At 60.5% G+C, this 10592-nt stretch overlaps 1 long non-coding RNA gene across 2 annotated transcripts; it reads left to right on the plus strand.

Annotated features, from left to right (window-relative positions):
* The first annotated feature begins 208 nt into the window (after positions 1-208).
* On the plus strand, positions 209-9403 carry LOC123615595 (uncharacterized). Of its 2 annotated transcripts, XR_012499689.1 has the most exons (4): positions 209-715; positions 1874-2016; positions 2533-5037; positions 9289-9403. It is a non-coding gene; the product is annotated as an uncharacterized LOC123615595 (long non-coding RNA). The 2 variants fall into 2 exon arrangements; XR_006723244.2 differs by lacking the exon at positions 9289-9403 and having other exon boundaries at positions 2533-5080.
* Positions 9404-10592: the final 1189 nt, after the last annotated feature.

Genomic DNA, 10592 nt, shown 5'->3' on the forward strand with positions numbered 1-10592 from the left:
GGGGGGTCGGAGGGCCTCTGGGGGCCTCCACGTCGCTGTCTCTGTAGCGCTGTCTCTGGGTCTCTGACCGTCAGGCTGCTGTGCGGTTTGGATTCGTCAGGGCCCCACAGGCCTACCAAAGGGAGGCGAGGGGTCGCATTTGCTGAAGGACTGAGTGCAGAGGGGTGGGCAGGGCCAGGAGCCATCACCTTCCTTGGACGAAGGGCAGGAGGGAGGTGCTGTTGGAACCAGCAGGACACGGGAGCGCTGCAGCCCAGAGCCCGGGTGGAGGGGGCACTGCCCTCTCCCTGCCCCGCCGCCCTCCGCTCTCCAGCCTGTGCCCAGAAGCCAGAGGGCGAGGTGGCCACGTTGCGTGTGCAGGCCACAGCACCAGCCCCCAGGTCAGAGCAGGGCACGGAAGGGACCCCAGCGCCTAGTGGGTCCAGCGCCAGCAAGCCACGCCCATTGATTGACTCAAATCGATAAACAGGCATAGAACACATTCCATTTTGATGAAAACATCACCAAACAGCAGATTCCGAGAGCCGAGGGCCTCGCCTGGGGCCGCTCACGCCCCTCTGAGGACCCGCCCCGATGGGAAGGGGAGAAGCCCGCGTCTCCTGTCTCCCGTCTCCCGTTGTCCGCCCTGGGCCTCAGGCCTCCCCACCAGGCCAGCACTGCCCTTCTGAGAGTGCTGCAGCGTAGCAACGGCCATCCTGGGGCCGGGATGGGGCAGGTAAGGCCAAGGGGTGGAGAGGACTGCTAGGTCAGAGCTGGGGAGGGGTCTGTGGGTTGTCGAAGGTCTCTGGCTTAGTATGGACCAAGGATGGACAAGGACTAGTGGAGAGAAAGGCTGGGTGAGGGAAGCAGAGGCTGGGGGGAGGGGAGGGACCTAGCGACACATAAGGGAGCAGGCGGAGAGGGGACCTCAAGCTGGAGAAGAGACAGCAGGAGCAGCACTGGGTGACACCAGAGGTTGTGGGGGGGGAGGGCGGCCACCGCAGATCTGGAGGGGGCCAGTCCCCCCTCCTGCTGCGCAAATGCCCCACACCCCCATGGTCCTGGAGTGTCCTTAGGATCCGGGGACCACTCAAGGCCAGGACACCATCACCCGCAGTGACCAGAACAGGACGCAGCCCCGGTGCGCAGAGGTCTCTAGCTGTGGCGGGGGGTGGGGGCGGAGGTAGGGGCGAGGACCCAGATCAGAGCCAAACTGCTCCCAGCCAGAGGGTCAATGCAAAACTTAGAAAGCAGACAACAGGTCAGATGTGACCTTAGCCAGGGCCGGAACCCCACAGCTGGAGCATGTCTGGGCTCCAAAGGGCCACATTCACCGGTTAAGGGTGTAAAGGAAGCATCGGACCAGTGAGTCCAGTGCTGACCCAACGCGGGCCCCCAGGGAGGCTCCGCCGGACCGAAGCAGTCAGTGCAAAGGGAACAGGAGCTCCTGAAGGGGAGCCACCCCCTTTCCTAGAGACATTCTCAAAGTGGAGTCCCGCTGCACCCCATGGCCCTGGCTGGCTCCAGGCCCCAAGGCTGTGTGGTGAGGCGTGAGCCCCTCGCCCTCCGCCCTCCAAAGCTGCCTGGCCCAGCCTGCCCAGCCCGGGAAGCTGGGTCAGCTGTCTGGCTCAGGGCCATGAGCTCGGTCTTAGGCCGGGGGAGGGACTGTCAGGGGACCTGCTGGGATGACGACTTTAATTAATCTGCAATATGTCGTGTTTTGGACAAAGGCAGGCTGCCCAGCCAGACAGCCCTGGTTCAAATCCTGCTGTGTGGCCTTGGGCAAGTTAGTGAACCTCTCTGTGCCACTTATCTTTAACGTGCTGAGGCTGGCTTCTTTCTCTTCCTTCTCCTCTCCTTCCCACCATGTCCCTGTGGCCTTGGGACTAAGCAGTTCAGCAGTCCTCATAGGGTGCCCAGGGCTGCCCGCTCGGGTCCACACAAGCTCACCGAGCCCAAGGAGGGGTCGACACCTGCCAGGTGGGCGGAAAGGCCCCGTCCAACTGTGGCAGTCTGCCAAGAGCCAATTCCACCAGGGTGAGTGGGACCTGCCCCCTCCTCCTCCTCTCACTGTCCCCTAACCTTCACCACCCTTCCCCGCTTAATCGCGTCCCAGCTGCTCCACCTTCCTTGTGGTCGCATTTCACTAGCATGGAGAGGCTGGGGTGGGGGGTGGGGTAGATGGGGGGTGGACAGCATCCCAGGTCTCCCTACGTGTCCCTGCCTTCATCAAGGAGGGGGTCTTTTGGGGGGGGAGAGTATAGCTCAGTGGTAGGGTGAGTGATAACCGTGCATGAGGTCCTAGGCTCAATCTCCAGCACCTTCATCAATAAAAAATATACATATGTAATATATACATACATTTAAAAATAAATAAATCTAATTACCCCCCACACCAAAAAAAAAAAAGAAAGGAGGGGTTCTTTCTTGTGTTCCTTGTGAGCTTGGTCCTTGCAGGGAGGAGGCCAGAAAGCCCTCTCACCCCTCTCCCAACCTGTCTGCTCCTGGATTTGGGTTTGTTCGGATCCCCGATTCACTAAAGAAAATTTCCAGGTAGGGCGAGGTCAGCTCTGCCACCAGCAGGCTGCGTGGACCCTAAAAGGGCCAAGGAAGTCACCTTTGCGCCTAGCAAAACATCATCATTCATCTGTCATCCAGCACTCGTTCACAAACATGTCCTGCCTGAAGAGCGCCCACCCCACCTGCCTCCTATCATTGACCCGCGTCTCCTGCACAGCAGTTGGACCGCCTGAGTCAGAACCATCTGGGGTACTTACCGGCCGGGCCCACTCCCAGCCACTGTCCAGCATGGGCTCTCACCTGGGGCCCCGAGAAGCCCTGCAGTGCAGTGACGTGCTGTTGGGGACCCAGCCATCGGGCGCCGTGCCCTCACTGCTCCCGCGGATGCAGAGGCCTGAGCAGGGGCATGCTTTGCCTGAGTGCTGATCCCCCACCGAGCCCCAAAGGACAAGGCTCAGAGCGCCAGAATTATGGGAATGGGGGCTGTGCCGCTTTACAGGACAGGAGTCCGAGGAGCAGGGTCCCCAAGCACGAGGCAACTTCTCCCCTCGGGGGACCAGCGAGATCCTGGCCACTTGTCTCAAGAACAGCTCCAAAGGTGGGGAGGTGGCCCCGATCCCCCACCCCCACGGCCGTCCTCTCCTGCCTCTCCTTTCAGGCTCCCAAGGACCCCCTCTCCCAACAGGTCTCCAAGTCTGCACTCAGGGCTCCCCCTTCCCTCACCTCTACTGTGTAAGAGACCCCAGCTGGAAGCACCCCAGAGACTCCTGCGCCCAGGCCACACAGCAAGAGACCCTGATGGGGGTGCAGGGATGGCTGAAGCACCCTCACCCCTACCGTCGCTGCTCCCAGCACTGGGGCTGCCGAAGTCCTAAACTGCTCGGCAGGCAGCATTCATGCTAATGGTCTTCAGGGGCCCTCCTTCACCCAGGCCCCCTCCTCCCAGCCAGGAAAATTATTAATTCCCATCCGTCAAGTTTACTTCTGGTAAAGTTTGCCATTAACTCGGCCGGCCAGGGGCCCAGAATAAAACGGGGAGGGAGGCAGAGGTCTGGGGCAGTCCTAGCGGGGGGTGTGGGGGGCATCAGGTGGAGACTCCATGATCCTTGGGCGTCTGGAGGGCCGGGGGGGATTAGGAGGCGGTTCCCCAGCCCCCACCCACCCATGGCAGCAAGTGGCAGGAGGGGACAAGGCTGCCTCAGCCCCCGTCTTCCCGCCGGCTTTGGCTGTGTGATGCTAAACTCTGTGTGTATGTGTGAGTGCGCTGTGCAGGGAGGGGACGGGCTGGGCTGGGAGCCCCGGCCCTGACAGTGTCCACAAGTGGCCGACGAAGCTGACGGTCTAGATTCTAGGTCAGAATGGCAGGAGCTGGTGGCCGAGGATCCCAGGACCAGCAGGGCCAGAGTGTGTTTCAGCTTTTCCCGATACTCCGCCCCACAGTCCCCAGCCCTGGTCCTTCCTGCACTGTCTTTCCCTCTTTTGTATGAAGCCAGGCCCCTCCACCTTCAAGGCTGGATTCCAGTCTCCCGCAGGCCTCCCCCCCTCTCAAGAGTCCGCTCTGGGCTGTGGCTGGGCCTGGAATGTTGCCGTCATGATCCTGGCTTCTCCAAGTGGCTCGAGGGCTGTCTGTGGGTTGAGGAGGGGGAGAGGGGTGCAGAAGGAAACCAGGGAGACACACCCGCAGAGACTGTCTGGGCCCTCAGGCCTCGGCAGTGCACGCGGTGCCCTGCTTAAGCACACAGTGCTGGGACCGGACAGGTGGGCCCTCGCGAGGCTGCAGAAACAGACATCTGATACACAGACACACCACACACACAGACACACCACACACACAGACACACACACACACACACAGACACACACAGACACACACACACACACACACACACACACACACACACGGCTACACGGCCAGGAGAAGGGGGACAGCGGTGTGGCAGGGCTCCCGACGCGAGGGAGACCCCAGAGGCAACAGGCAGGCTGTTTCTGGACTCCCTGCCCATTTGCCCGCGGGATGGAGTGGGGTGGGGGAAGCCACTATGCCCAAGGTCCCAGGGTCTCAGGAGACAGTCCTGCCCAGCAGGCTTCCCCAGCCCACTGTGCAGCAGCCAGGGACAGAAGGGCAAGGCCTCGGAGTGACTTTTCACCGCTTTTTAAAAGGCAGCCCAGAATGTCACCTCCTGCCAGCCTAAGGCCTTGGCCGCAACTCCAGTTTCCTCTGCGTTTCCTGCTGCCCCAGGTCCAGTTTCATCTCCGCCACTCCCTGTCCCTCCCAGTGGAGGGGCTGCAGCCCTAACCCCCGCAATGACACCCTCTCCGCCCCCTCTCAAACCCCAGAAGTACTTAGAAACATAAATTAAAATAAATTGCATTTTTAAATCGCAAAATAGGGGCCATTTTATAGTTTTTATTGCATAAGAGCCATTAATGAAGTGTAGTCCCTGCCACCTTAATTGCCTGGGGACTAAAGTTCAATTCCTGTGTCCGTGCAGGCTGGGGACCTGGGCGTCACATCCACGCACCTGGCGGGACACAAGGGTAAATAAATTTATGGGCAGGATGAGGGGCTTCGGGGAGGTTCTGGAGGCTGCGTGGTGGAGCCCCTGCCTCCTGGGTGAGGGGTCAGGGGTTCCTGGGGACTAATGGACATGGAGAGGCCTCTCCGCCTGCCTCCCCCCCCCCCCGCCTTCCTGACCATGGAGGGAGAATGGGGAGACGCCAGCCCAGGCTGGGCAGTGTGAGGGCCCCTGGCTGCCCCACTACACTCACCCCCATCCCCCAGTGACAGAGGAGCAGAACAGGACCAACTGGGTGAGGCCGACGCAGGGAGGCCCCGACCAGCTGTCCCGCCTGGCTTTCCCCCAGCCCCTCCTGGGCACGGCCACGGCCACTTTCCTGGGCTTCCTGCCCCACTGGGGGAGGGGCCAGGATGGCCAGGGTCCCCTCCTCTTTCCACGGCATGCAGCAGGAGCCCAAGGGGTTGAAGCTGGAGGATCATGTGTGTAGTGAGCCATCGGTGTCCCCCACCCACACCTCCCTGGCCAGACAGGTGGACCCGCAACTGCTGGCCGCTTTGAGGCCACTGATCAGCCCCTATGGGTGGGGGAGCAGCATTAGGGAACAGGACTACATGCCCAACAGAGTGCAGAGGCCAGCAGGGGCCTGACTGCCCACGGAGAGGGGCCAGACTCCCTCTCCAGACCACTCATCCCATCCCCCAGGGCCCAGGCCCATTAATCTTTAACTGTCTCTGGTCTAGAGCTGACCCCAAAAGCAAACAGGGGTAGGATTCCAGGAGAAGAGACACCCCAGTGAGGGGTCGCCCGGTGGGGCTGGGAGCGGGGATGCAGCTGGGGTGGGGATGCAGTGGCGGTGCGGTAAAACGCTCCCTCTTGCCCCCACCCCCACCGATGCTGGAGGAGACCACTACTCCCCAGTTCAGAGAGCTGCGACCTTTTCCAGGGGCGATGGGGGCTGGGGCAGGGCCCCAACCGGAGACAGATTTGGGAGCCAGACAGAGGTTTTGAAGGCCGAGGTGGGGGGGGGGGCGGGGGCCAGAGCAGGGGAGGTGGTCCGCGCTCCATATAGAGGTCCTCGCGGCAGCCTGAGGGCAGAGGCGTCCCTGGAGAAAGCAGGGGAGGGGGCGCTTCCTCCAGAAATCCGCTGGGCTATTGTTATGCTTTCCGAGACCAGGGAATTTTTCCAGGAGGCTGTGACAACCAAAAATAATAATAATAACGCCCCTCCCCCAGCAGCAGGAATTCTGGAAAAAACAGCTGCTGCCGCCGCTCTCGGGCCGAGAGAAAAACAAGGTCAGGCGCTGCGAAGATTTAATTTAAGGCGCGCACCCGCAGCCCGCCAGCCACGCACCGGAACGCATGTCGCCCTCCCGGCGTGAGGCGCGGGGTTCGCGACCGCCCAGGCGCCACGTGGAGCGCCTGGCGGGAGGACCCCGGCGCTCGGGCCGGAGATCGGCCCGGGGAAGTGCGGCCCGCACTCGGAGCTGCCTTCCGCGCCCTTCCCCCCTCCACCGGGGACGGCTAAATCTGGCTTCAACAAACCACTCACTAAATGGGGGAGGGGGAGAGGAGGAGGAGGACGTCGCGGTCGGGAGAATAGAGCCCGACCTTAATCAGAAGTGACAGCAGAATGGGCCGCGGGCGCTGGCGGGCCGGGCCCGAGCAGGGCTACTCAGACCCCCATCCCCCCTCGGTCCTCCGCTGGCCGGGAGGGGCTGTCGACAGCCGGGCGCGGAGAGGACGGCCTCTGGGGTCGGCTGGCCCCGGACAGTTCTGCCCGTGAGGCCCGCTCCCCACGGGCTGCGGCGGGTCCCGGCGTCAGCTCCTGCGGCCGCCCTGGGCGCGCCCTCGCCGTCCAGGCGGGCGCGGGGCAGCCCCAGCGGGAGCGCAGCTGTTTTGCACGAAGTGGTGCGATGAGCCTGCTCCGTTCTCGCTGTCCTGCCGAGGCCCTGCCAGGGCAGCCCGCGCCGGGCTTTCCGAGGGGCGCCTTCTCCATCCCACCCGCGCCGCCTGGGGAAGCTGTCCGGCGCCGAGGCGGGCAGAGGCTTGCTTCAGCTCCCATGGGTGCCCCGAAGGCCCCGAGCCCCCAGAGCCAGGCTGGGCATTTCAACTTTTCCAAGGACCCCGAGGACTGGGGGCTCCAGGCCTTCGCTGGGAAACGGCTCCGCGTGCACACGGCTGGCGAGGCCTGCGGGCGCGGAGGGGGGCTGCCGGGCGGCCGGAGCCGGGAAGGTTGGGCCCGCTGCTCCGCGGAGCCCCCCCACCCCCCGCCCGCCAGAGGGGCTCTTTCCTGACCACCCCCTCCCGGAGTGAGTTCCAGTCTCTCCCGCATTGGTCAACAAATAATTCTCGGTATTTCCCAAACTGAGGAGCCTGGACGAAGCGCAAGGGCAGAGAGAGGAGGGGACAGGGCCGAACCCTTTGTGTTTTTTTACTTTAAAAATTATATATTTAATGTCACAATCGCTTTTCGTTAAGACCACAAACATCCAATTTGGCTTGGCGTAATAAAATCAGCTGGAGCTCCCTTAAACGGAGCCATTCCCGTGAATTAAGTTGTGAAATCTAATCTATTATATCCATAAAGGAGAATGCTTTCATTGTAAATTCAGGTTATAAAGAAACTATACCTGGGCCGCCAGCCTCCCTTTCCGATTTGCTACTTGAAGCCTTATCAAATTACTTCAAAATGTTGGGCTACCCTCTCGTATCTCGTGGCAACAGAAATTAAATGTGGCAACATTTCTTTTAACAGTAAGAAAAGGTCAGAAACAACCGCCACCACAAGGGGGTATAATTAAAAAAGACCCCCCCACCTCTCCCTGCGTTGGGAAGCGAGTTTACTATTTTCCCAATTAATTCGAGTTTATGAAACAATCTAAACGGGCCAAGCCTTCCTTCACCTTCTCTCCCGCTCCAGCTGGTCTGGGGCGAAGCTCCTGGGTGGATCGAACGGGCCTCAAGAAGGGTGCAGAGACCTCGGGGCTCCTACAGAATCTGCACTGGAGGTCCTCACCGGCAGCCTGCGCACCTGACCCGGAGAAGGAGTCCTCGCAAGTCAGGCTGGCTCTCGGCTCTGGTGCCTGGCCCGAAGGCCAGGACACCACTTGTCTCAGCAGTGGCCAGGCCAGACAAAGGAGTCGCCAGCGAGGGGTTAACCCCCCCTTCCCACATACGCCCTCTCCATCCTCCCCACCACACCCTCGTAAGGCAGCCTGGAATGGGGAAAGCACCAGTGCACGAGTATTAATTTAGCAAACCCCATTGCAAACAGGGTAGGGGTATTTGCTGCCCTTCCTCGGACAGGGGTCTTGGGCCCCCGTCACTCGCTGTTCAGACCACCCCTTTACCCTAGGACATGTCCATCCATTTCTGAGAACTAACTGACCCCAGGGTTGGGCCGGGAGCCTCGGCACTGGCCAGAAGTCGAGGCCCAGAGCATTCTGAGCCTCGTTCCCGAAGAGGAGTGCTAGGGGGCGGCAAGGAGGCGATCGGTGAGTCTCCAAATTCCCAGGTAAGGGCAGGACACAGCAATTGTCAGGCCCGCCAAGATTTACGAGGCGCCGGTGGAGTGTCAGCCAGGCCTCGCAGCGCACCCCATCTAACCTTTGATTTCCATCTAATTATCTTTTTCCTGCCACTTTCAACTCAGTGTCTGGAGAAGTGAACAAAGGGAAGAGGATGGGGATGGGGCCGCCAACCAGTGGCAAGGGGTTGGTCCAGGGTCTACCCCCAGGACAGTGGGGGTCCCTCAACACCCCAGGCTCAAGCCCTGCGTGGGCCCCCAGGAAGGCGAAGGATGAAGGGTGACCAGGCTGGGGCTAGGACCACGGCGGGACTCGCTCTCCAGCTCGGCTGGGCCAGGATGGGGGCTGAGACACCCAAAAGGAGTTCCGGGCCCCGAGCCGTTGGCATCGCACCTCGGGTGTCACAGGAGAGAAGAATCCTTGTTAACGCCCTTGGGCCACAGAAGGAAGAAAAAACACTTTCCCCTAAACTGCAATTTAGGGCAGCAGGGAGGCAGAGGGAGGCTGGGCTTTTCTCCTCGCACGGAAAAAGGCGCGCCCAAACGGGTAGAAAGAGCGAGGTTTGCATTTTTCATGTTAAAATAAAATTCCAAAATGGAAAATGATTTTAGTGGTCACCACCCATAAGTCAACTAAAAACAGGGGTAATTAGAGTGTGGGGAATTCGGGGGACTATAAATCTTCGGTGCCTTTTCCACTGGAATCGGGAGCCTTTTATGGCTTACTGAGTTTTATTTCGACAGAAGTGAGGTCCGGGGCTTTGGTGGATGCGGGTCGGTGTCGGAAGCGCCAGCCACACTGGGGAGAGCGGGGACGCGCACAGCGAGGACACCGGGGGCCTCTCGTCTTGTCCCGGGAAGGTGGAAACCGAAACTACGAGCTTCACCCCGAGGAGAGGCCTTTCCCGCCCTCGGGGCCCCTCACTGCCCAGCCGGGTTAACAGGGCTCGGGACGAGCTGGGGAAGCTCTCAAGGGCTGGGCACTGGTACAGACCCCAGCTCGGCAGTGGACTCCTTTTCTTCCCAGCCCAAACTCCAGTGAGAATACTCCGTTGTGGGCGGGAGGTGAGGCAGTTTTACAGACAGCCCCATCTGAGCCCCTAGCCCATTCTGTCCCTTTCACTTTGTCCCTTTGTTCTAACTGGGGGGGGTGGGGAGAAAATGTCACAAATCACCCCCTCCTCTTTAACCATCAAATCCCTAATTTTGAGTCTTCCCCAAACGGCAGGGAATACATTTCACTCCATGGGGGATTTTTCCCCACCGGGTGGAGACCAGATTACCAAGTTCCTACCTATCTAGGTCTCTTCCTTTCCTGAAAGTCTCCTAATAAAAACACCCAAATCCAAACATCACCTAAAGCCCCATTAACCAGGTAAGAAAATGAGAAGAAAAAGATCGCGTATTCTCTCTTTAAAAGCGCACCCTTTCCTTCAACTCTCTCCAACCTTCCCCTCTGTTGTAAAGACTGTCCCACCCTAACAACGGGGGCGAGGGGAACTACAGGTTCACATTCAGAAACCATTCTCGGAGGACTTCTTTTGTTTGAAGTGGGCATGGGGGAGGGGAAGGAGCTCGCCCCAGGCCGGCTACCTGGCCTCCCCAATCCACCCCCAAAAAACAAAGCCCATGGGCCTCCCCTAACCGGTAGGTCCGGGGCTCGGGGAACCAACTACAGGACAAGGGGAGCTGCCCGCCCAGCGTGAGACCAAGGTCAGGTCTCCCCATCGCGAGTTTCCTCAGAACTGAGCGTTCCCGCTGCAAAATCCCCAGGTGGTTCCAGGGGGTAGGGGCGGGAAAGACTGCCCAGAACAAAGCCCCATCGCCCCAGCTCTGAGGCCGAGGAAGGGCACATGGTCTCCTCGGCGAACTAAATGGAACCTGGAGAAAGGGGACAAACTTTTCCAAAGGGGTACTCGTTCCGAGCCCCGAGGTGGAGTAAAGGACGGTCCTCTGGCCGAGGCTGCGGACACAGCCTGGGGAAGCGTCCGCTCCGCGTTCAGCGGCCCTCCCTGAGCCCCGCAGGAAGACACGCTTGCAGCGAAAGG

This window comes from Camelus bactrianus, chromosome 16, assembly GCF_048773025.1.
Source record: "Camelus bactrianus isolate YW-2024 breed Bactrian camel chromosome 16, ASM4877302v1, whole genome shotgun sequence".
NCBI lineage: Eukaryota > Metazoa > Chordata > Mammalia > Artiodactyla > Camelidae > Camelus > Camelus bactrianus.